The sequence below is a fragment of the Scyliorhinus canicula genome, chromosome 14, assembly GCF_902713615.1.
Source record: "Scyliorhinus canicula chromosome 14, sScyCan1.1, whole genome shotgun sequence".
Lineage (NCBI taxonomy): Eukaryota > Metazoa > Chordata > Chondrichthyes > Carcharhiniformes > Scyliorhinidae > Scyliorhinus > Scyliorhinus canicula.
Window position 1 is genome coordinate 27146472 of NC_052159.1, and position 21776 is coordinate 27168247.

Genomic DNA, 21776 nt, shown 5'->3' on the forward strand with positions numbered 1-21776 from the left:
GGCCTTCTAAACTTCCTGCCTCAGCATTTGCCTGCTTCCATGGCTGTCTAGGATCATCTTCCGGCCTGACACAATCCCATTGCAGCCTCTCTGGGGTGCAAGTCGGGTCTAATGGGATCCTTTAAACAGAGGCAGGTCTGCTGAATCAGGAGATGAACCAACTCAGTAGTGAAGATCCTGCCCATTCACTCGGCTTCTCAATCCACAAGACATTTATATTTAAAGTCGAAATGATTTTATCAATCATTTGCCATATGTTGATCAAATGATTAAATTACATGCAAAGTAAATCATTTATTTTATATTATATCGGTTCATTAGACAAAAGCACGCATGAGAAAATATCACCGCCTACAATTAGGAACGGTTCCTAATATTAAGGATTGCAGCATGCAAGATTGGAGTTTAAAGACTAAAAGCTTTGAATGAGGAATTCAGTGTGGAAGCTCTTACTATTGTCCAAATGGGTGCCACACTCTGGACTGGAGCCCAAAAAAAACAAGGTCGACCCTCTCAGTGCAGAACTGAGGGAGGGCAGCACTATCAGAGGTGCTGTTTTTCAAATCAGATGTGAACCCAATGCTTTGCCTGCCCACTCAGATGGATGCAGGAAGATACCATAACACTTTTTGAAGAATAGCAGGGGTGTTATCCCCAGTATCCTGGCCAACATTTATCTTCACAGTTACCATCCCTAAAATAGATTATCTGGTCATTAGGCAACATTAACTGTTTGTGGGAACTTGCTGAAATTTGACTGGCGCATTTCCGACATTATAACGGTCACTGATATACAAGATTTCAATAAGATCACGGTTGACTTGATTGAGGCCTCAGCTGTACATTTCCACACTATCAAAAATGCCTCATTGCCTGCACAACATTTGGAGACATACAGTGGTGGTGAAAGGCGCTTTATAGATGAGAGTCTTTTATTTTTCCAACTAAGAGAGAGACTTTCTGTGGGAAAGGTTCCTGCAGTCATATCTAAACATCAAATGGAGTCTAATTGGATATAATCCCTTGGAAAAATGCTAAATTCTGATGTTTTTACGGAAACATTCTACAAAGAATTTGCTCCACTTTCATCTTGAAGATGCACTGCCGAGACTCAAAAACAAAATATCACTCGGAACTGAGGTGATAAAACATTAATTTCCATCCCTTTATAGAGTCGGCACTGCCGTCAGCTAATCAGCTCATCAACGCAGACGTTAGCATTTTGGCAAGACGCCAGAATCCACACTTGAGTAGGTCTGTTCTATGACCCAGCAAATTTGCAAAATAAATACTGATTGTATAAAACATGTCTGTAGACTCGTGAAAGGTCATATGAAAAAAAAACAACTGCAACAGTATTACTGAATGCAGAACAGGCTGGAAGCACAGCACGTGTTTGGAAGACCTTGTCTTCCATAATGTCAAGTTGTCTAAAAATGCATTTACTGCCAGTCAAATGCAGTGACTATTGTAATGTCAGAAAATAAATAAACCAATAAACCAATTTGCCCATAGCAAGGTTGCAGGTAAAATTGGTTTTAGTGATGAGAGAGATGGATGGGCAGAGAAACGCCCCTTCTCTTTTCTGAAGCAATGGGATTTGTTACATCCACCAGAGGACAAAGGGGAGATTTATTTATTGCCTCATATGAAGGGACAGTTCTGAAGTGAGGGACTGGATTACATGCGCAAGTCCCCGAATTGAGGCTTGAACCTACAACGGTTTAAGCAGCAAGAGTGCTCCGGTTTAGCAAGGAATGATACAGTGAATTGATTTATTCAAAACTGGTCAGTCACTGGAAGAACACTCTACCTTGAACCCTTTGGAACCTTCTTAGCAATTCGAAGATATCGAAACAAAACAGAACTAATCAAGCTGTTTGAACAGGGCTACCTTCCATATCAAGGAGGTTCCTATCTTGCAAACAAAGAATGCCATTCATTTCTCTGGACCCTTTTCTGGGATCGAGGGCTTATCTTCTGAGAATCATAGAAATCTGAAGAAGGTTTGAACATATTGGGCCTGTACCCATTGGAGTTCAGAAGAATGAGAGATAATCTTATTGAAGCAAACAAGATTCTGATGGAATTTGATGAGTAGATACCCAGAGGATATTTCCATGAGGGGGAAACTAGAACCAGGGGACACAGCTTAAGGCTAAGAGGTCTACTGTTTAGGGTGGAGGAGGAGGAGAAATCTTGTCTCTGAGAGGGTTGCGACCCAATTAATTTATCTGCCCTAGAGCAGTGGAGGTTGGGGGTCATTAAATTAATTCGATGGATTTTTGATAGACAAGGGAGTCAAGGGTTATGGGGCAAAGTGGAGTTGAGATCACAACCGCATCAACCATGATCTAACTGAATGGCGGAGCAGGTTCGAAGGGCTGAATGACCCAGTCCTGCTACTAAGTATTATGTTCCTATGGAGCACTACTTTCATCGAGTCTCCAGACCAAGTTCATCCCCTTCCACATGGTGCCAGACATGGAATATCTTTCAGTCTCATTATGAAAATGACAGACATATCATTTGTAAAAAGGGAGGAGCATTGTGCAATACTACAGAGAAGCGCCCCACACATCATGAAGTAAATCCCATTGCAGAAGGGTTAATGGAATGGAAAGATCTCACGGATGATTGCCCAATGCTCAGTACCATTCACAATTCCTCAAATACAGCAGACTAGCAGGACCTGGACAGCGCTTAGGCTTGGGTTGATAAGCAGCAAGCCACATTTGCGTCACACAGGTGCCAGGCAATGACCATCTCCAACGAGAAAGAATCTAACCATTTCACCATGATGTTCAATGGCATTATCATCATTGAAACACGCACTATTAACATCCTGAGGTCACCAATGATCATAAATGGACCAACTACATAAAAGAGCAAATCAGAAGCTGAGAATTCTATGACGGGTAATTCATCTCCTAACTCCTTAAAGGCATACAAAGCAGCCCACTTGATCAGCAACCCATCCACCCCCTGAAACATTCATTCCTTTTGTCACCAACACACAGTGGCAGTTCAGTCAAGGTTCATCCCTGCAACTCGCCAACCTCCCTTGACAACCTCTTCCAAACCCTGATCTCTACCAACTACACCACCATCTGCAAGCTCCCTTCTGAGTCCTGACTTGGAACGGTATTACTGCTGCTGTAGTGACCAAATTTTATTTAAGCGTCAACTCTATTCAAATATTCAAAGATCTCATCATCAAACTGTTATATATCTGTATGGTTGGAGCATACATTAGCTCATTTAAAAACTATAAGTCCACTAAGTTAACGACAAAGTTTCAAATTAGCAGCCGAACGCTGCTCTTTCCTTGGTACATTGGCCCCGAAGAAAATATCCACATTTTCATGCCTTGTCGTCGTAGAGACAAATTATAGGAAATATTCTGCACAAGAAGAGCCGTGTGCCACTGAACTTCAAACAATTAAATACATGGGATGAATATGTCCACTTCTACAATTGTCTTCAGACAGCATTGTATACACTTGTGTGAATTAATCACCTTGCGGAGCGTGCTCAACAGGATGGACATATTCAGAAACCTGCCAACGTGTACAGATTCCCACAGCAGAGGAAACCAATCACTGGTTAGGGGCGGCATGGTGGCACAGTGGTTACCACTGCTGCCTCACAGCTTCAGGGTCACGGGTTCAATTCCAGCCTCCGGTGACTGTGAGGAGTCTGCATGTTCTCCCCGTGTCTGCATGGGTTTCCTCCGGCTACTCCGGTTTCCTCCCACAGTCCAAAGATGTGTAGGTTAGGTGGATTGCCCATGCTAAATTGCCCCTTAGTGTCCAAAAGGTTAGGTTGGGTTACAGGTTAAGTAGAGTTTTCCCTCCAAGAGCTGGTGCAGACTTGATGGGCCGAGTGGCCTCCTTCGGCACTGTAGATTCTACGACTCTATGATTCTGAAATGTGGCTGGGCAGTTGGGAGTGCTACCTAGCTCGGTGGAAGAAAACATCTGTGTAAAACATTATATTTTTGATTCACGTTTATGCAGGAGTAGACCTGGGGGATACAAAGTCAAAGACAAGAAGACATTCATGACCTGTTGGCAAAGACAGGAGAATGACACCAAGTCATAATGCTCATGTGGAGAGCCAGTGGATGCACATTGGGCCAAATGGCTGCCCTCTGTACCATAACAATCCTGGGATTCTGGAATAACAATTAGGTACAAAAAAAGGGGGGGGAAAAGTGCACGATAAGATAAACAAAATTGGAGCTCATTAGAAGTGGCACAGTGGTTAGCACTGCTGCCTCACAGCACCAGGGACCCGGGTTGACTGTGTGGAGTTTGGATATTCGTCCAGTGTCTGCGTGGATTTCCTCCGAGAGCTCCATTTTCCTCCCATAGTTCAAAGATGTTCAGGTTAGGTGGATTGGCCATGATCAATACACAGACTTACAGCACAGGGGAGTAGGCCGAGGTAGAGTGTTCTTACAGAGGGCCGGTGCAAACTCAATGGGCTGTATGGCCTTCGGCGCTGTAGGGATTCTATTGGATAGATATCCAACTTTGGCTTGCCAATTAGTAAGATCTTCCTTCCTTATTAACTTCTCCTGACATGGGAGTTCTTTTTAACTTTTGGTATAACCGTGCTAATTGTTCCAAAGCGAGAAAAAAGGCACAAAACTATTGCATTTAAAACAAAAGAATTTGAAGGTTTGATCTGAGCTTGAACTGCAAACAAAGAATGTAGTTTCAGGCAAAAATATGGTCAGACAGATTCCATACAGTGGAACTGTGATTTGTGAAACTTCAACTCTGACATACTGCATAGTAATTTTTTTTCAATTGACATATTGGAATGCAGCAATTCATGTTCTCGTCAAAAATATGGAAGTGTATTATGGGCCTGTTGGGGAGGTTTGGAGGGTTCTTGGGATACAAGCTGAATGTAGGGACAAGTGAGGTATTCCTGTTGAATGAGCTGGCACAGCAGGCTAATTTAGGGGGGATGCCATTTAGGGTAGTGAGGGATAGGTTTAGGTACTTGGGGATTCAGGTAGCGAGGGAATAGACGGGGCTCCATAAGTGGAACTTAATGAAGCTGGTGGAGGAGGCCAGGGAGGATCTTAAGAGGTGGGATACAGGGCAGCACGGTGGCCTAGTGGTTAGCACAACCGCCTCACGGCGCTGAGGTCCCAGGTTCGATCCCGGCTCTGGGTCACTGTCTGTGTGGAGTTTGCACATTCTCCCCGTGTCTGCGTGGGTTTCGCCCCCACAACCCAAAAACGTGCAAGCTAGGTGGATTGGCCATGCTAAATTGCCCCTTAATTGGAAAAATGATTGGGTACACTAAATTTATAAAAAAAAAAAAAAAGAGGTGGGATACATTGCACTTAACGTTGGCGGGGAGGGTTCAAGTGGTGAAAATGAATATTCTGCCGAGGTTTGTGTTTATCTTTCAGGCTCTCCCGACCTTTATACCAAAGGTCTTTTTTTGAAAAGTGGACACAATCATCTCTGACTTTGTATGGGCGGGGAAGGTGCCGAGGGTGGGGAGGACCCTGCTACAGAGGCAGCGGGGGGGGGGGGCGGCGTTGCCAAACCTGCTTCATTATTATTGGGCGGCGAATGTGGACAAGGTGCGGCGGCGGTGGGAAGGAGATGGGGTAGAGTTGATTAGGATGGAGGAGGAATCTTGTAAGGGGTCTAGTTTGAGGGTTATGGTGACGGCAGCATTGCCAATGGCTCCGAGTAGGTATTGACCCGAGTTGTTTATGCTTTTGACAGACTTCCATATTTTTTTTTAAAAACACATTTTATTCAAACTTGCATCAAAGTAGGTTACAGAGTAGGTTCCTCCTCTCCATGAGCTCCGGCTTCTCTGAAACCCCAGATATCGTCACCAAAGGGTACGGGTTCACTCTCACTCTCTCCTCCACTATCCTGGCTAAGACCACGAACACTCCCACCCAGAATCTTCCCAATTTTTCACAACCCCAAAACATGTGCGCATGATTCGCTGGCCCCCACCCACACCAGTCACACTCATCTGCTACCCCTGAAAAAACCCACTCATTCTCGACCGAGTCATATACACCCTGTGTACCACCTTAAACTGTATAAGGCTCATCCTTGCACAAGAGGAGGTCCCGTTTACCCTTCACAGTGCCTCACTCCATACTCCCCAATTGATCTCCATTCCCAACTCCACTTCCCATTTCTCCTTGATCTTCAACACCTGCTAACCTCTCTGCTCCTCCAGCCACTTGTATATATCCCCAATTCTTCCCTCCCCTTCCACATCCAGAAGCAGCAGTCGCTCCAGCAGGGTGTATCCCGGCAATCTAGGGAACCCCTTCCAGACCTTTTGTGCAAAGTCCCTAACCTGTAGTTACCTGAACTCGCTAACTCATATAAATCGATAAATCGATAAATCTACCTAACTCAGCCCGAGTATATTCAATGACCAAGAGATGTCCAAACATTAACAACCTGTTGAGGGAAGTCCCTGAATGAAAAAACCTGGGCAGTTTGAATGAGCTCAAGTTTAGGATGGAGGATGAAAGGCTGGTTAGTGTATAGTGTAGCCTGAAGGCGTTTACGCAGACTGCAATTGAGAGACCTGGAAACAGTTATTCAATTAGCACATGTATTCTTCCTGTAGGCAAAGAGTACAATATACTAGGAAACGCCCAGTCAACGGTCGAGGGATCATAGACATAATGAAATTGGGGGGGGAAAACTCTGGCCGTCACCAAAATCAACTCTCATCTGAATATGAAGAATCGAGTTATGAAGTCAGAATGGTGGGTGCCTTCAGTGGCTACAGGGGCACACACACCTTTTGAAGACAATGATTCTCTCTACTACCTCTCATCGGATCTTTAAAAAAAAAGCAGCTAAAGATAGAATGCTCCTCGCGCAGGTTGACAGGACTGTTTTGTCATCCAAAGACTGCAACCAAGAAAAGAGAGAACATAGAACATACAGTGCAGAAGGAGGCCATTTGGCCCATCGGGTCTGCACCAACCCACTTAAGCCCTCACTTCCACCCTATCCGTGTAACCCCTCCTAACCTTTTTCGTCACTAAGGGCAATTTATCATGGCCAATCCATCTAACCTGCACGTCTTTGGACTGTGGGAGAACGTGCAGGCTCCGCACAGACAGTGACCCAGTGGGGATCGAACCTGGGGCCCTGGTGCTGCGAAGCCATAATGCTAGCCACTTGCGCTACCGTGCTGCCCTTGAGAAGACTTACGATGACCAACAGATTGGAATTACCTCTACCTGAGCCAGTGCTCAACCATCCAGCCAATCACCATCTCCTCTTACTCAGCAGCCCATGTCTCTTGAAGGGTTTACAGGTAAAAATAATCTAATAATCTTCATTAGTGTCACATGTAGGCTTGCATTAACGCTGCAATGACGTTACTGTGAAAGTCCCCTCGTCGCCACACTCTGGCGCCTGTTCGGGTACACTGAGGGAGAATTCAGAATTCAGAAATTCACCTAACAAGCACGTCTTTCGTGACGTGTGGGAGGAAACCGGAGCACCCGGAGGAAACCCACGCAGACACGGGGAGAACGTGCAGACTCCGCACAGACAGTGACCCAGCGGGGAATCAAATCTGGGCCACTGGGGCTGTGAAGCAACAGTGCTAACCACTGTGCTGCTGTGTTTATAGGAAGCCAAAGCATACAGGTCTGGAAGACTGTCATAGCCGAGCAGAGCTTTAAGATACATCAGCCAATGACAGTTCTCCCGAGGTTCTTGTTCCTTTTTCAGTGTTTGCCCATCTTTAGCCCTAGGGCCTTTTTTAGAAGGGTGACTAACAGCATCATGAGCTTTGTTTGGGCACATGGGACCCCGAGGGTGAAGAGGGCCTTCTTGGAGCGGGGTAGAGATGCTGGGGGGCTGGCGTTACCCAATCTCTCGGGGTATTATTGTGCGGCCAAAGTGTCGATGGTGCGCAAGTGGGTGATGGAGGGGGAGGGGGCAGCATGGAAACGGATGGAGAGGGCGTCCTGTGGAGATACAAGCCTGGGGGCCTTGGTAACGGCGCCGTGGCCGCTCCCTCCCACGAGGTATACCACGGGTCCGGTGGTGCCGGCTACCCTCAAGATTTGGGGGCAGTGGAGGCGACATAGGGGAGAAGTGGGGGGCTCGATGGAGGCTCCGTTAAGGGGGAACCATAGGTTCGTCCCGGGGAACATTGATGGGGGATTTCAGGGTTGGCACAGAACGGGCATCAGACAGCTGAGGGACCTGTTTATTGATGGGAGGTTTGCGAGCCTGGGGGAGTTGGAGGAGAAATTTGGGCTCCCCCCGGGAAACATGTTCAGGTATCTGCAGGTAAAGGCGTTTGCTAGACGGAAGGTGGAGGGATTCCCTTCGCTTCCCACGAGGGGGGTGAGTGACAGGGTGCTTTCGGGGGTCTGGGTCGGAGAGGGGAAGATATCTGATATCTACAAGTTTATGCAGGAGGTGGAGGAGGCGTCAGTAGAGGAGCTGAAAGCTAAGTGGGAGGGGGAACTGGGGGAACAGATCGAAGACGGGACATGGGCTGATGCCCTGGAGAGGGTTAATTCTTCCTCCTCGTGTGCGCGGCTTAGCCTCATCCAATTCAAGGTGCTGCACCGGGCCCACATGTCCGGGTCTAGGATGAGTAGGCTCTTTGGGGGTGAAGACAGGTGTGTCAGGTGTTCAGGGAGTCCAGCAAACCATGCCCATATGTTCTGGGCATGCCCGGCACTGGTGGAGTTCTGGAAGGGGGTGGCGAGGACCGTGTCGAGGGTGATGGGATCCAGGGTCAAGCCAGGATGGGGACTCGCGATTTTTGGGGTTGGGGTGGAGCCGGGAGTGCAGGAGGCGAAAGAGGCCAGTGTGCTGGCCTTTGCGTCCCTCGTAGCCTGGAGAAGGATCTTGCTACAATGGAAGGATGCAAGGCCCCCAAGCGTAGAGACCTGGTTCAATGACATGGCGGGTTTCATTAAGCTAGAGAAGGTCAAATTCGCCCTGAGAGGATCGGTACAAGGGTTCTTTAGGCGGTGGCAACCTTTCCTCGCCTTTCTGGTTCAACGATAGGATACGGGGATGGTAGCAGCAGCAACCGGGGGGGGGGAGACGACGATAACTATGTTTGTTTATTTAATTTTAATTTATTTTTAAGTTCTCTTGTTCATTGGGGTTGGGGGGGTGGGGGGGGGGGGGGGTATGTGATACATGCGTTGATACGGTCTGGGGGGGTGTTACAGTTATTATGGGTTATTTTGTTGCATTTCATTGTTTGTCGTTGTATTTTATATTTTCTGTAAAAAATTCCAATAAAAATTATTTAAAAAAAAAGATACATCAGCCACTGACTATCGAGCATGTGGATCTGATTCATTGGAGTCTTACCACAAAATGTATTTCTCCTTTTCAATTCTCAATATTTCAGTGCAAGACAAACCACTTCTGATTTTCTGCTATTCTGTGCAGCGACTTACCAAAACACCCCACCCATTCCGACTATCTCTAGTCTCATCACGAGGGTTTCGTTTCGTTTTTGAAAAATATTTGTTCACAGGATGTGGGTTGGCATCACTGGCAAAGCCAGCATTTTTTGCTACCCACCCTTATTTGCACCGAGAAGATGGAGGGGAGATGCCTTCTTCAATCACTGCAGTCCACAGGATATTGACCGAGCAACAGTAATATTGTTCCAAGTCAGAATGGTGGGTGACTTGGAGGGACGATTGCATGCGGTGGGGCAGTGGTGTTTCCCAATTGTCTGATGCCTTTGATCTTCAAGGTGGTAGAGGTCACAGGTTTGGAAGGTGCTGTCGAGGCAGCCTTAGCGAGTTGCTGCAGGTGCATCTTGTATATGGTAGCCACTGTGGGCACTGAGAGGCGGCAAATGTTTGAAGTGGTGGATTGGGTGCCAATTGAGAAGGCCCCTTTGTTCTAGTTGGTGTCAAGGTTGTTCAGCGCTGTTGGAACTGCACTCAGGATGCAAGTGGGTAAATGTTGCGCAAGATCTTTTTAGACCTTTTATATCTTGCCCTTGGTAGCTTCTTTAGAAGATCAGACTGAGCAACATTGATTATATTTAGTAGGGTGGGGATATCATGACAAACGAAACACATGGTCACGCTCCTGTCACGGTAGCTGGACAACAAATTGGACCAAGGATGTTGGTGATGTCAAAAAGAGGGAATTATGGGTTTGAGCCAGGGAGATTGGATGCAAGGTTCCAGGGATGGGAGGAGAAAACGGTGAAAGAGATGAAGGATCTGTTCCTGGAGGAGAGATTTACAAGATTAGAGGAGTTGAGAGTGAAGTAATGGGCTGCAGCGTGAGGAAGGCTTTAGGTATATGCAGGTGCAGGGTTTCACAAGAAAGACCTTTCAGAGTTTCCCGGTGGCGCCGCTCTCCTCGTTGCTGGAGGAGGTGCTGTCGGTGGGGCGTTGGAGAGTGGGGTTTTGTCGGTGATTTACGGTCGGATTATGGAGGAGGATAAGAAATCTATGGAAGGGATTAAAGCCAAGTGGGAGAAAGAGCTGGGGATGGGGCTGGAAGAAGGATCATGGTGCGAAGTGTTGCAAAGGATCAATGCCTCAACCTCACGTGCAGGGCTAGTGTAAAAATGTTAAAATATTGAAAATGTTAAATAAAAATATATTTTAAAAAATACTAATTGTGCAACGCATCACAGCAGAGATAGGCGTGTGCAGATGCGCATCAGGCCACTTTGGACACAGAGATCTGCAACAGGCAGGCTAATAGGATAAGTTGCTCCTTGTTTTGTTCATTTAACACCACAGTCTGGCAGCTTCAGGGCTTTGGTCAGTGTCATTGTAACTGAAGCACTCTGGATGATGGATGTTGGAAGTGCCTTACTGGCAATCGTACAAACAGGATCTCTGGCTTATTTCCTACATCCAGGAGATTAATGAAGCTAAAGATTTCTTAACACCTCTAGGAATACCATCGCTGCAGAGATTTGAAGAAAACAAAAGTGTGTTCCGGCCTCTACATCTATCCCCACATGGTGAACTCAGGCAGTAGCGTCTCGAAGTATAATTTATTCTCAACTTAAGACTCACTGGAAGTGTGCATTTCTTTTATATATGCACCAGAGAGTAGTGGAGCTTGGGTCATTAAATATTGGCGTTTGTTGGCACTGACAGTTTGGGCTGGCAGATATCAATCACCCCTCAAGAGCCCCAAAAAGATAAGGATACCATCCATGTAAGAACAAGTTCCTGCTTAGCTGTGAAAGCAGGTTCCACAATCAAACACTCCGTTCACATTTGGAGGCCGAATCCTTAATTCCCTAAAATTCCAAATGTTCATTGCAGACTGGATGGTATTGAATGTAATCTTTGCTGTGTAAGAAAGGAGGGAGAGATAACACAGGGGAGTTAGCCTGTCATCAGTAGTGGGAGAAATGCTAGAATCTATTAGCAGCCATGTGGTAATAGGGTATTTAGAAAAATCTAATACGATCAAGCAAGGTCAGTACAGATTTATGAAAGGAAAATAGTGTTTGACTTTTTTGTCCTTTTCAGCTAGCAGGATAGATAAGGTGGGGGCAACAATGGCTATGATGTATTACATGGGGTTTATTAAGACGCCACACAAGAACTTTTCACACAAAATTAGAGTTTGCAGAATTGAGGGCAGGTTTTCTGGCCTCACCAAACAAGTTAACCCCTTGCGGCGGGTTCCCTGATGGCAGGGCGGGCAATGAACGCAAAAGCCCACAGACGTTGGTGGTACTGGAAGATTCACTTGTGGCCAACGTCTCACAGCATCCGCCACAGAAAACTCACTCGAGGGTTGGGTGAATGATAATATATTAGCGTGGATTCAGGACTGATTATTACAATCTCAGACCGGACCCCAACAGCGACAATAATACTGGACCCAAAACCCAATATTTTAATTCGTTTTGTAATGGTGTGCGGAAAAAATGATTCGCTCCAGGAGTGATTGCACAAAGAAATAGGGGTTTGGTATTTTAAAACAAGACATTGTTACCACAGTATTAAACATCACATCTGAAAATAGCTTACAATTACCCCATAAACAATATTATTCAATACAGTATCGCTTAATTTCTATCTCTATTCCCAATTAAACAACAAGAAAGGAAAAAACATACAGCTCTCAATCAATCCTACATCCCAAAGGCACAGTGTAATGCTTCCTTTCCAGAACAGATCTGGCTCATGTTAGAACCCCTGCAGACTCTGGCAGGACATCTTCAAAAAGCTATTTCAACTGGTTTGTTTCAGCTTTCCCCTTGTCCTCAGACAAGTCTGCACTGGTTTAAATACTATTACTCTTTTTGTTAACTATCCTACTGTGAGAGCAAAAGACCTTGCATCTGGACGAAATGTTAGCCAGATCAGAACTCGACTCAAAATACCCGAATGACTTAGGTCCATCTAGAAATGGCATCATCTCCCCAAGCTGAAAACAAATCAGCCCCCCAGGGACTCCCCCCTAGTCAAACAACATTGCATTACCCCTGGCTTTTACTTTGGTCAATTCCACCTCCGACTCCAAAAGGCATTCTGGTCTTGCAAAACAAGATTTTTTTATTTTAAAAAAAAATCATAACTACTGCAATCTAACACACTCTACCCCAGGTTTTTAAACCCTTAAATTGCCAAATGTTTATAATCCAATATATCCAAAATCTTGCATTCTTCACAAATTAATGGGCAGAAAAAAGACAGGTTGGCATGCTGGAACTGGCATGATGCTGCAGAACGTGTGCTCAAGGCATAACTACTTACAAACTAATAAAATAATATTAATTTTTCGTCGGTTGGGATGGTTTTGATTTGCGATGACAAAGGGATATGCTGGTAGATTTATTTGTTGGGTGATGCCTGGCATGTGCAGTGGCATATCTGGAACACACAGAACTGGAGTGTATGATGTATGTACAGTTGATGGCAGAGATGGGGGTGGGAGGTTGATGGAGAACAAAAATAAAACAACAGAAGGCAAGAGGAGCCCCAAAGCAAGGTCACCCCGGTGAGAGATATTGATTTGGTAAGCAATGGGAAGGGGACGGGGGACCGGGGGGGGGGGGGGGGGGGGGGGTTGACACGAAAATGGGCACAGTGGGTGAAATGATGGAAATGGATGAGTGTGGCAAAATGGCAGGGATCGTTATTTGATACAGCCTATTATTCAAAAGCTATTCTCCTATTCTTTGTGCTCAAAATTAAGATTCACAAAGTTTAATAAAAAAATTGGTCAGGGAATTAAAAGAAAACATCAGCATTGGTTCTACAGACGAAGATGATAACCGTCTGTACCCTCCAAATTCTATTTTTAAATACATGTAGAGTACCCAATTCATTTTTCCCAATTAAGGGGCAATTTAGCGTGGCCAATCGACCTTCACTGCACATCTTTGGGTTGTGGGGGCAAAACCCACGCAAACACGGGGAGAATGTGCAAACTCCACACGGACAGTGACCCAGAGCCGGGATCGAACCTGGGACCTTGGCGCCGTGAGGCAGCAGGGCTAACCCACTGCGCCACCGTGCTGCCCTCCCTCCAAGGTTTCTGTACAGTTTAACCCCATTGGCTATTACATAATTCTAAACCCAACGAACGAGCAGTTGTAATGTTGCTACGCAACTTGAATCCAAAACAAATATTTTGATGTGAAACAAAACTAATAGTTTGGAAGCTGTTTTCTGTGATAAGAGCTGAAATGATAACAGGCAGATTTCACGGAAATTCTCCATCCCACCAGCCTTGATCTCCAGCGCGGCGTGCCCCCACCAATAGTAGGATTCTCTATTCCTGCAGCGGGCAGAAGGGCGTTCCTGTTGTGGACCACCCCACGCCATCGGGAAACGCACAGGTATGGATGCGCTGCCGGCAGGGCGGAGAATGTATTTATCCCTCAAATAATATTGAGCCCATTAGATGTAAACTTGCCGTTTTAACCCCACACGGAAAACAGTTTCCAATTAGACTTTAATTTTCTACGACTATGAATAAGTCACAGGCCAGACTCTTGACACAATTTGTATTTATATTCCTAGCTTTGATTTTACACATGGACAGCAGGGTGCAGCTTTTTCCAGATGGAGAAATTTTGACGCATGTTAAAATCTCTGGTGAGAGAATAACAAGAAATCCTGTATTTAATGAAATACTGATGCAATACAGATACTAATCTGACTGCAAATGTTTTACAAGACTCTAATGGTCTGTATTAATGGTTTAAATGATTTTAATTTATCCAATTTGCTGACAATACAAGTTGACAAAGTAAGCTTCGAGGGGGATACCGTAAGACAAAGGAGCAATATTAGGCCATTCAGCCCCTCAAGTCTGCTCCACCATTCAATCATGGTTGATATTTTTCTCATCCTCCTTCTCCCCATAATCCCTGATCTCCCTGATAATCAAGATACAAAGAGAAGCAGACAAAAATAAGTGAATGGGCAAGAACCTGGTTGATGGAATCACCGGAGGCAGGAAGGGTCCCAGAGGACTGGAAAGTGGCCAATGTAACACCACTGTTTAAGAAGGGAGGGAGGCAGAAGATGGGAAATTATAGGCCGTTTAGCCTGACTTCAGTCATTGGTAAGATTTTAGAGTCCATTATTAAAGATGAAATTGTGGAGTACTTGGAAGTGCATGATGAAATAGGAATGAGTCAGCATGGCTTCGCCAAGGGGAGGTCATGTCTGACAAATCTAGGGGCGGCATGTGGCGCAGTGGTTATCACTGGGACTACGGCGCTGAGGACCCGGGTTCAAATCCCGGCCCTGGGTCACTGTCCGTGTGGAGTTTGCACGTTCTCCCCATGTCTGCGTGGTTTCACCCCCACAATACAAAAATGTGCAGGTCAGGTGGATTGGCCACACTAAACTGCCCCTTAATTGGAAAAAAAAATAATTGGGTACTTTAAATTTATTTAAAAAAAAGAAAAATGTCTGACAAATCTGTTAGAGTTCTTCGAGGAAGTAACAAGGAAATTGGACAAAGAAGAACCAATGGATGTGATTTATTTAGATTTCCAGGTGGCCTTTGACAAGGTGCCGCATAGAAGACTGTTAAAGAAGTTAAGAGCCCATAGCGTTAGGGTAAGATCCTGGCATGGATAGAGGATTGGCTCACTGATAGAAGGCATAGAGTGGGGATAAAGGGGTCTTTTTCAGGATGGTAGCCGATGACTAGTGGTATGCCTCAGGGATTGGTGCTAGGACCACAACTTTTCACAATATACATTAATGATCTGGAAGGAGGAACTGAAGGCACTGTTGCTAAGTTTGCAGATGATACAAAGATCTGTAGAGGGACAGGTAGTATTGAGAAAGCAGGCACGCTGCAGAAGGACTTGGACAGGCTAGGAGAGTGGGCAAAGAAGTGGCAAATGGAAGGAGAAATGGATGCATAGACTATCTTCTAAATGGGGAGATGCTTAGGAAATCAGAAGCACAAAGGGACTTGGGAGTACTTATTCACGATTCTCGTAAGATTAATGTGCAGTTTCAGTCGGCAGTTAGGAAGGCAATTGCAATGTTAGCATTCATGTCAAGAGGGCTAGAATACAAGACAAGGGATGTACTTCTGAGGCTGTACAAGGCTCTAGTCAGACCCCATTTGGAGTATTGTGAGCAGTTTTGGGCTCCATATCTAAGGAAAGACGTGCTGTCCTTGGTAAGGGTCCAGAGGAGGTTCACAAGAGTGATCCCTGGAATGAAGATCTTGACGTATGAGGAACAGTTGAGGACTCTGGGTCTGTACTCGTTGGAGGTTAGAAGAATATGGGGGGATCTTATTGAAACTTACAGGATACTGTGAGGCCTGGATAGAGTGGACGTGGAGAGGACGTTTCCACTTGTAGGAAAAACTAGAAGCCGAGGACACAATCTCAGACTAAAGGAACGATCCTTTAAAACAGAGATGGTGGAGGAATTACTTCAGCCAGAGGGTGGTGAATCTGTGAAACTCTTTGCCACAGTAGGCTGTGGAGGCCAAATCATTGAGTGACTTTAAGACAGAGATAGGGGCAGCACGGTGGCACAGTGGTTAGCATTGCTGCCTACGGCGCTGAGGACCCGGTTCGAATCCCGGCTCTGGGTCACTGTCCGTGAGGAGTTTGCACATTCTCCCCGTGTCTGTGTGGGTTTCACCACCACAATCCAAAATTTTTTAAAAAAAATAAATTTAGAGTACCCAAATAATTTTTTCCAATTAAGGGGCAATTTAGCGTGTTCAATCCACCTACCTTGCACATCTTTGGGTTGTGGGGGCGAAACCCACGCAAACACGGGGAGAATGTGCAAACTCCACACGGACTGTGACCAAGAGCCGGGATCGAACCCGGGACCTCAGCGCCGTGAGACTGCAGTGCTAACCCACTGAGCCACCGTGCTGCCCTCCACAACCCAAAAATGTGCAGGATAGGTGGATTGGCCACGCTAAATTGCCCCTTAATTGGAAAAAATAATTGGGTACTCTAAATTTTTTTTAAAAAGAAAAAAAAAGACAGAGATAGGTAGGTTATTGATTAATAAGGGGATCAGAGGTTATGGGGAGAAGGCAGGAGAATGGGGATGAGAAAAATATTAGCCATGATTGAATGGCGGAGCAGACCCGATGGGCTAAATGGCCGAATTTTGCTCCTCTGTCTTATGGTCTAATCATTCATTCAATGTCAGGCTCCATTCCCCACTCCCACTTTATGTGAGGCAGATCCTGATTCTGCTCCCATGTTTTATGGTCATTGGAGAAAATGTGAAGATACCCACTTTGGAAGCAACAATAGAAAAGTTGATTTTTTTTTATATGAAGGTTAGGGCCTGGGAAACATTGGCATTCAGAGGGGTTGGGTGCCAGTGTATACAAAGCACAGAAGGTTAACATGCATGTACAGTAGTCAATTGGAAAGCCTTTATTACAAAGTGAGTTGAATATAAGAGCAAAGAACTCTTATTAAAATCATAGAATCCCTACTGTGCAGAAGGAGGCCATTAGGCCCATTGAGTCTGCACCAGAGCACCCCAATCCCGCCCTATCACTGCAACCCCATAACCCCCCCCCCCCCCCCCAACTTGCATTTCTTAGGACTGTGGGAGGAAACCAGAGCCCCCGGAGGAAACTCACGCAGGCATGGAGAGAATGTGAAAACTCCAACCAGACAGGCATTCACCCAAGGCCAGAATTAAATCCGGGTCCCTGGCACCCTGAGGCAGCAGTGCTAATCACTGTGCCACCCAGACCTTGGTAAAACCTGGAGTGTTATGTTTAGCTTTTGTCTCCTTACCCAGGAAAGGATATAATTGCCTTGGAGGGAGTGTAACAAACATTCACTAGACTGATTCCTGGAATGAGGGAATTGTCCTCTGAAGAGAGATTGACCAAAGTAGGCCGATATTCCATTGGTTTAGAAGAAGTGTTGATCTCACTGAAACATATAAAAAGTAAGAGGATTGACAGGATAAATGTTAGGAGGATTTTCCCCAATAGCGATTAAGGAAATCAAGGGGAATGGGTATACTGCGAGGAGGTGGAGTCAAAGTTGATCAGCCCTGGTCTTATTAATGGTGGAACAGACTCGAGGGGCCTGTTTTTTGTGTTGATTGCATTTGATTAAAATTCCAGCCTCATCATGTCAAACCAATTTTGCTGCAACGTTGGTAGCGCTGTCTTCAGCCATCTCCATGCACAGCTCTGCAGTTCCCATCCTAAAACTCTCTACCGACATTCCCCTCCTGCTCCATCAAAGCATCAACTGTTGTTCTGTGACGCCATTCTCAACTCAAGGTTGGAGGTTCAAGTGCCACACCTCACAGACAGCAGCGGTTCAAGAAGGAAACTCACCACCACCTTCCGAAGGGCAACAAGGGCTGGGCAATAAATGCTGGCATAACCAGCGACGCCCACATCCCATAAATTAATTTTTCACAAGTTTGCACCAGCGACTTGGGCGGATGATCTAGATTGGCTGGTCAGTGAAACATTGTCTGAGGTTAATGTGAGATCCCTTCTTAGGTGGAGGAAAAGATCCCCTGACATTTTTCAGGAAGAGCAGGGGCGTTCTTCCAATAAGTTGGAAAATATTTGTCCTCCAACCAAAACAGATTAACCAGTGCTTTATCACAGTGCTGCTTGGGGCCTTGTGTAAAGTATTTCCTGCATTTCCCTACATACAATGATTACAGTTACCACTTTATTGACCATGAAATGTTTGGCACGTGTCTCACATCTGTAGAGTCTAAAGTCTTTGTAAAAACCATCTCTTACTAATCTTTCAATCAATCACTTACCCTGATATCTACATCATTTAGCTCATCATTGTCTAATTATGCTTCTGTGATATAGCTTGGGACGGATGCCCGGTGCTATGTAAATAAAAGTTAACGCTTTGAAATTCGGTATTCATGTGATGAATGGATGTCTTTTTTAAAAAAATACTTTTGGGATTATAGTAATATTCTCCGGGTCTTTCCCCATAGTTAATTAAATTGCAGGAAGTTAATAGAGACAGCCTGTCTGTGAGAATTAGGAGATAAAAGAGTAAAAGGCGTTTGGTTCTTTAAATTCAGTTTTACAGGATGTGGGCTCTGCTGGCTAGACCAGCATTCGTTGCCCATCCATAATTGCCCGGTCGGAGGTGATAGTGAGCTGCCTTCTTGAACCGCAGTTCATATGGTGTAGGAACACCCACTGCGCTATTAGGGAGGGGTATCCAAGGTTTTGTCCCAGCAACAGTGAAGGAATGGCATTATTTTTCCAAGTCAGGATGGAGAGTGACAGGGAGGGGAACTTCCTGGGTGGTGGTGTTCTCATATATCTGCTGCCCTTGTCCTTCTAGATGGGCATGGGTTTGGAAGATTCTGCCCAAGGAGCTTTGGTGAGTTCCTGCAGTGCATCTTTTAGATGGTACACACTGTGGCTACTATGCATTGGTGGTGGAGGGAGTGACTGTTTGTGGAAGGGGTGACAATCAAGTGGGCTGCTTTGTCCTGGATGGTGTTGAGCTTCTTGAGTATTGTTGGAACTGCACTCATCCAGGCAAGTGCGGAGTATTCAGTCACATTCCTGATTTGTGCCTTGTAGATGGTGTAACCTACAAGTGACCTGTAACCACAGTATTTATGCAGCTAGTCCAGTTTAGTTTTTGGTCAATAGTAACCCCCAGGATGTTGATTCTGGAGGATTCAGTGTTGGCAAAGCCATTGAATATCATGGTTCGATTCTCTCTTATTGGAGATGATTATTGCCTGGCACTTTTGTGGTCTGACTGTTACTTGCCACTTGTCAACTCAAGCTGGATGTTGTTCAGGTTTTGCTACATTTACATGAGGACCGTTTCATTTTCAGGAGTCACAAATGGTGCTAAACATTGTGCCATCATCAGCGAGCATCACCACATCTGACCTTACATTGGAAGGAAGGTAATTGATAAAGCAGTGAAGATGGTTGGTCCTGGGACCTGAATAATTGTTGCAGTGATGTGCTGGGATTCAGATGACTGACCAGCAACAAACATCTTCCTTTGGGCTAGGTATGTCTCCAACCAGTAGAGATGTTTCCCCTGATTCTCAGACTCGTAGCTAGGACTCCTTGATGCTGTACTTGGTCAAATGCTGCCTTGATGTCAAGGGCAGACACCCTCACCTCACCTCTGGCATTCAGCTCTTTGTACATGTTTGAACCAAGGCTGTAATGAGGTCTGCAGCTGAGTCAAACTTTTAAAAAATAAATTTAGAATACCCAATTAATTTTTTTCAATGAAAGGGCAATTTAGCGAGGCCAGTCCACTTACCCTGCACATCTTTAGGTTGTGGGGGTGAAACCCATGCAAACACAGGGAGAATGTACAAACTCCACATGGACAGTGACCCAGAGCCGGGATTGAATCTGGGACCTCAGCTTCGTGAGGCAGCTGCGCTATCCACTGCGCCACCGTGCTGCCCTGGCAGAACCAAAACTGAGCGTCCATGAGTAGGTTATTGCTGAGTAAGTGCCGCTTGATAGCACGGTTGATGACTCCTTCCATCACTTTGCTAATGATGGAGAGTAGACCGATGGGGTGGTAATTGGCTGGGCTACATTTGTCCTGTTTCTTGTGTACAGGACATGTGCAGTTTTCCACATTGCGGGTAGATGCCAGTGTTGTAGGTGTACTGGAACAGCTTGGCTAGGGGTGCAGCAGCGCCGAGGATCCAGGTACACTCCCGACCTGGTTCACGGTCCGTGTGGAGTTTGCATTCTCCCAGTGTCTGCGTAGGTCACACCCTGCAACCCGAAGATGTGCGGTGTAAGTGGATTGGTCATGCTAAATTGTCCCTTAATTGGTGGCGTAGTGGTATTGTAACTGGTCTAGTAAACCATAGACCCAGAGCAATGCTCTGGGGACCCAGGTTCAAATCCCGCCACTGCAGATGGTGAAATTCAATTCTCAATAAAACTCTGGAATTAAAAATCTAATGATGACCATGAAAGCACTGTCGATAGTTGTAAAACGCATCTGATTCATTAATGCCCTTTAGGGAAGGAAATCTGCCTGATCTGGCCTACATGTGACTCCAGATCCACAGCAATGTGGTTGACTCTTAACTGCCCCCTCAAGAGCATTTAGGGATGGGCACCAATGGGCACAGCCTGCAATGCCCACGTCCCACGAATGAACAACAAAGGTAAATAGGGAATGGTATAATAAATTCTGTCGACCTGAAAGCAGAGGCAATAGGAGAACATAACAGATTTTTATATTTGGAGAAGTTGAGTTCAAAGGCGGTTTTGTGGTGAATGCAATTTCAGATGAAAGGGAGAAAAGGTATTTAAGAAAAGATGTCTAGCTGAGTCAGTAGCTGAGCTGTGGGGCAATGCCCTGGAGACCAGATCTTTGTGCTGAAGTGTGACAGCTTTGAATTCAAGGCAACCACCCAGGTTCGAACTTTTGTTCTCAGAAAGCAATTTGTTTCTGAACCTACTTTTTGGATTTCTACATCTGAATGGAAGTAACGTTTCGAGTCCGATGACTCTTTGTCAAAGCCATCGGACTCGAAACACGAGCTCTTTTTTCTCCCTACAAATGCTGCCAGACCTGCTGAGATTTTCCAGCGTTTTCTCTTTTGTTTGAGATTCCAGCATCCACAGCAATTTGCTTTTATCTGAATGGAGGTGTTTGAGGAGTTGTGTGTCACACCTTTATTAAACTTACAGTAGCCCTATGCTTTGGAGAATATTACTGGAATTCAATAGTTGAACATCTATAAAAGGAGCTGTTGCTTGTATTTCACATGTACATTTTTGACCCAGTGTACTTTTGGAGATTGTTCTGCAAGACACTTTTTTAAAATGGCGTAACTTTAATCTTATGCGCTTTACTTCTGAATTTTTAAATCCTAAAGGCGATATTGGAGTTCTATGCTTTTGGGGTCAATAGCTCTTCTTTTTTGTTTTCAAAAGTTTTGTGACCAGTAAGAGAGGCTTCCCTCCAGGATCTGTCTTGCTCATCAATAACATCTGCTCTGGTCATAACAGCCTGCTCTGATGAGTGCAATACAAAAAGCTTTGACAGCATGTCTCTTTTATTTTCAGCAGCACTAAATACAAGTTGTTGTTGTTCATGCTCAAATGGATGACAGCATAAACAATTCGTGTCCCTTCAATGTAAAGGAAGTTGACAGTGCAACACCTGGGGCTAATCTCAGTCTAAAAGGAGGTACAGTACAAGCTCTTGTGGACGACTAGCATTTCCATTTTCAGATGCGAGGTTGAGCCTGCAATAGACAAGCCACCTTGTCGATTGTACAAGAC

At 45.4% G+C, this 21776-nt stretch overlaps 1 protein-coding gene across 1 annotated transcript in view; it reads right to left on the bottom strand.

Moving 5' to 3' along the window:
• Positions 1-21776, bottom strand: part of mgat4a (alpha-1,3-mannosyl-glycoprotein 4-beta-N-acetylglucosaminyltransferase A) — a 273041-nt gene that overhangs the window by 250252 nt on the left and 1013 nt on the right. The window lies entirely within an intron of this gene.